Genomic DNA, 5,000 nt, shown 5'->3' with positions numbered 1-5,000 from the left:
GTTTACCAATGCTAACCTCATTTTGCAAAACATGTGCAAATAGCATCAACCCCAACGTTGCACCACGGGCTCATTGGTTGGGGAGCAATGGGCACGGCAGGAGGGAGCCACGGGCCAATTGGCTGCCACTGGGCGTGGGAGCAAGGCGCCACGGGCCCGTAGGCGCCTTCCTGAGCACAGTTCCCCGTGCAGCAGCAAGGCGCCACGGGCCCGTAGGCGCCTTCCTGAGCACCGTTCCCCGTGCAGCATGTCACGGACTAAACGATTCCAACCCCAAAAATCGCTTAAGCCGTGCGGCACTCAGCTCAGTCCGTCGAGCTAAGTCAGCCTAACCTCACAATCACGCAGCGGAAAGTAATTTGAAGGGTTGTGAAGAGCTCGGCCAGCTTCTTGTGGGATGAAGGAAGCTAAACTAGCTAAACTAGCTAGAAGGGAAGAGAATTGGGGAAAATGGCTTTTATATTACACTTGGGAAAATTTACAAGGCAAGAATACAAGAAAGCTCACAAATGTACCACAAAGTGTCTACAAGGTGTCCCAAAGGCTATTTTGGTGTTGGAGGCTCCCACTCTCAAGTTGTTGAGTTACATGTTGCCAATGGGGGTATTTATAGGCAAATGAGGGTGCTCAACCGACCTTAACTCGTGGTTGGTGTTTTTCCACGTGTCTGGCCCTGTTTGGGCGGTTTGGGAGCAATCTGGGACGTTCTGGAATTTTCTGGCAGATTCTGGCAATGAACCTCATTTTGGCGTGCTACGGGCCCGTGCGCCCCGCGCGTCCTCGGCCCGCCCGCGCCTCGCAGCTTCCAGCAGCGCCTGGAGAATCCTCGAAGCTTCTGGAACTCTCGCGCGTCTTCCAGCCCGCGTGAACCTCGTTTCCCCGCGCGGCCAACCAGCATCGTTCCGTGCGCGCGGCCCACCAGCGCGCCCCATCTGCGCGCTCGGCCCGCCAGCCTCGCGCGGCCTGCCAGCGTGCCCGCTGAACCTCATCTGCGCCTGGACATCTCCGGATGCCCCTGGAACCTTCTCGACTGTTCCAGCCCCATTGAACCTCCTTCCATCTGGCGACGCCCCCTGGCTTCCAGCACCTTCTCCCGTGCTGGGCTGGCCCAATTGCACCCCGTTGGGCCTGCCACTCGCCAGATTGCCTCCATTGCCTTTGCCAGCCCGTCTGGCCTGCTGGGCTCCACTCCTGGCCCAGTCCCGAAGTGAACCTCGCTTGCTAGCCCTCCTGGCCCGCAAGTCTGCCTGTTTTCCCCAACAGTGCCAGTCACCCCTGGCACCCACGGGCCCGTTCAACCTGCCTGCTGGCCAATCTGCCCCAGTTGGCATTTTTCCCCTGCAACCAGCAGCACAAGCCCGTTGAACCTCATTTGGGCTGCCACACAGGCCCAAATGCAGAATTGGCTCTAACAACCCGTAAAGCCAATTTTCCTTCCAATTTTGGGGGTCCTTGGTCCCATCACCTTTGGACCGTGACATTCTCCCCCACTCATCCTCGCGACGCCCTCGTCGCGTCTTCTTCGCTTGCCCAACACCACTTGAGCAAACTTCGGACCTCTTCGCATCTCCCTTGTGCGAAGTTGTGGAGGACCCCTCCGTATGTCCACCTACATACGAAGTGTTGCCTTCAGCCTTCTCCTCTAGTGCACTAGTAGCATTCCCCTTGTCCTTGTGGCTAGGTGACTTTGCCATCCCCTCGGCTTTGCACCTACTTTTGCTCCCCCTTGAGCGTCGTCGCCTACGCCTCCCTTGCTTCGGCGAAACCACTTCCCTCGGACTTTCAGCTACTTTGGACCCCTCGTCCATGGCACCATCCACCTTTTCCCTTGGTGGTAGCTCCCTCGGCAACTTTATACCCTTTTGGTCTCCACGTTCCCCTAGGTCCTTCCTCAAACACGAGGATGAAGATGACGACGATGAAGATGATGAGGTACCCGCTTCCTCATCTTGCTCCTCCAAACTTTCCACCCGTCCAAGTGTTCCACACACTTGTAAAGAACCCAAGTTTGCCACCAACGGAGTCTCCTTGTTGCTTTGCTCCCTAGCAACAAGCTCACTCCTCCTTGGGCATTCACCACTCCTATGAGGACCTTTGCAAAAATGACACCTTCGCAAAGATCTACTCTCCTTAGGGACTTCCTCCTTGCCTAGTAGAGGGATGGATGAAGTGGACTCACAATCCCTATCTCTCCTCAAACTTTCCACCTCATCTTTCATCCTTCTCAACTCCTCTACTAATTTCCCAAGTTCACCCCTTAACAACACATTCTCTTCCTTAAGTGTGGCAATCTCACTAAGGAGGGAGGATTTCGAAGACTCACCTTCTTTAACCACCTTGTCGATGGCTTCATTTAGCGCCCCTTGCATCTCCTCGCGAACCTCGTCTATACTTGACTCAAATTCCTCAAGGTGGGACTCTATCTCCTCGAAGCGTTGATCATCATCGACAAGTCGCAATTGCACCCTTGCGAGCTCGACCTCAAAGTCCCCTAGCTCCGCTCTCCCTTGGCTAGGTTTCTTTGGCTCCAACTTCCTCCTTAGGTCGCCATGCTCCTTCCCTTTTGGAGCACCCAAGCCAACCATCCCAACTTCCTTTGTCGGGCTTGACATTGTTGGCAAAATTTGCTTCCTTCGATGAAAACCTCCTTTCTTCCAAAAACGGGTGGGGGAAACCAAGTACTCCTCTTTACTTGGTCGCGGGTAAAATTCTGCTGCTTTTGGCCTCTCACAGAAAGAACCTCGCTGCACTACCCCCGTAGGCAGTTTTGAACCTCACTGGTTACTCCAGCACACAGATTTTCTTCCCCTGAAAATCTGCCACCAATGCCCAGAAATCACCCTCACAATTCTGGACAGGCTAACCTCGTTGGACTGTTCTTCTGCAGCCAAAAATCACCCTTGCCGAAACTGCTCAGCAACTTGCCCAGAAACTGGCAGAAATAACCTCACTTCCTGCCAAACCAGCGCCCCAATAATTCTGGCAGACTCTTGCCCAGAATCAGCTGGAAATAACCTCACAAAGGCAAGCTGACCCTCACTGAAGCAGCAATACCAACCTCTGGTATCTCGGCAGCAATTGCAGCAGTAATAAACCTCACAGTATGCTACCGCTGGCCAACCAGAACCGGGCAGAATTTGCCTCCAATGGCTCTGATACCACTTCCCAATGGTATCAGCAGAATGAACCTCGGCAGAAAAAGGCTCTGATACCACTTGTCACGGGCTTAATGATTCCAACCCCAAAAATCGCTTAAGCCGTGCGGCACTCAGCTCAGTCCGTCGAGCTAAGTCAGCCTAACCTCACAATCACGCAGCGGAAAGTAATTTGAAGGGTTGTGAAGAGCTCGGCCAGCTTCTTGTGGGATGAAGGAAGCTAAACTAGCTAAACTAGCTAGAAGGGAAGAGAATTGGGGAAAATGGCTTTTATATTACACTTGGGAAAATTTACAAGGCAAGAATACAAGAAAGCTCACAAATGTACCACAAAGTGTCTACAAGGTGTCCCAAAGGCTATTTTGGTGTTGGAGGCTCCCACTCTCAAGTTGTTGAGTTACATGTTGCCAATGGGGGTATTTATAGGCAAATGAGGGTGCTCAACCGACCTTAACTCGTGGTTGGTGTTTTTCCACGTGTCTGGCCCTGTTTGGGCGGTTTGGGAGCAATCTGGGACGTTCTGGAATTTTCTGGCAGATTCTGGCAATGAACCTCATTTTGGCGTGCTACGGGCCCGTGCGCCCCGCGCGTCCTCGGCCCGCCCGCGCCTCTCTGCCCGCGCCTCGCAGCTTCCAGCAGCGCCTGGAGAATCCTCGAAGCTTCTGGAACTCTCGCGCGTCTTCCAGCCCGCGTGAACCTCGTTTCCCCGCGCGGCCAACCAGCATCGTTCCGTGCGCGCGGCCCACCAGCGCGCCCCATCTGCGCGCTCGGCCCGCCAGCCTCGCGCGGCCTGCCAGCGTGCCCGCTGAACCTCATCTGCGCCTGGACATCTCCGGATGCCCCTGGAACCTTCTCGACTGTTCCAGCCCCATTGAACCTCCTTCCATCTGGCGACGCCCCCTGGCTTCCAGCACCTTCTCCCGTGCTGGGCTGGCCCAATTGCACCCCGTTGGGCCTGCCACTCGCCAGATTGCCTCCATTGCCTTTGCCAGCCCGTCTGGCCTGCTGGGCTCCACTCCTGGCCCAGTCCCGAAGTGAACCTCGCTTGCTAGCCCTCCTGGCCCGCAAGTCTGCCTGTTTTCCCCAACAGTGCCAGTCACCCCTGGCACCCACGGGCCCGTTCAACCTGCCTGCTGGCCAATCTGCCCCAGTTGGCATTTTTCCCCTGCAACCAGCAGCACAAGCCCGTTGAACCTCATTTGGGCTGCCACACAGGCCCAAATGCAGAATTGGCTCTAACAACCCGTAAAGCCAATTTTCCTTCCAATTTTGGGGGTCCTTGGTCCCATCACCTTTGGACCGTGACAAGCAGCAAGGCGCCACGGGCCCGTAGGCGCCTTCCTGAGCACAGTTCCCCGTGCAGCAGCAATGCGCCACGGGCCCGTTGGCGAGGAGCAGCGCACTGGTATTTGGGATGTTACTTACTCTGGTTCGATTAGATAAAATTAAAAAAAAAATCGAATCAAACCAATTATTGATAATAGTATATTATTATTTTCAATAATACGGGGAGATTAAACCATAATCAAATTCAAAATATTTCAATTAAATTTTAGAATATTAGAAATAAGGTGTGAAAAATTAAAAAATCCACTAAAAAACCCAACCAAACGAACCGAATCAGACCGGTTCGATCGAAATCAATTTTTGTCCGAATCGATTCGGACTGGTTCGATTTGATGTCAAATCGAGAGGTAGAGGCGGAGAGGGGGCTAACAAGCTTATTTGCAGGCTATACCGATGCCCACGTATGGCCTAGCGCATGCCCAGGCCCCGGCCCTGCTGGCCCCCCCAGGGGGGTGACTACCCACACCCCCCTAAAGAGCCTTAGGAACAAGTTGAGCT

The sequence above is a fragment of the Manihot esculenta genome, unplaced genomic scaffold (assembly GCF_001659605.2).
Source record: "Manihot esculenta cultivar AM560-2 unplaced genomic scaffold, M.esculenta_v8 Scaffold64, whole genome shotgun sequence".
NCBI lineage: Eukaryota > Viridiplantae > Streptophyta > Magnoliopsida > Malpighiales > Euphorbiaceae > Manihot > Manihot esculenta.
Note: the sequence above shows the minus strand (reverse complement) of the source record.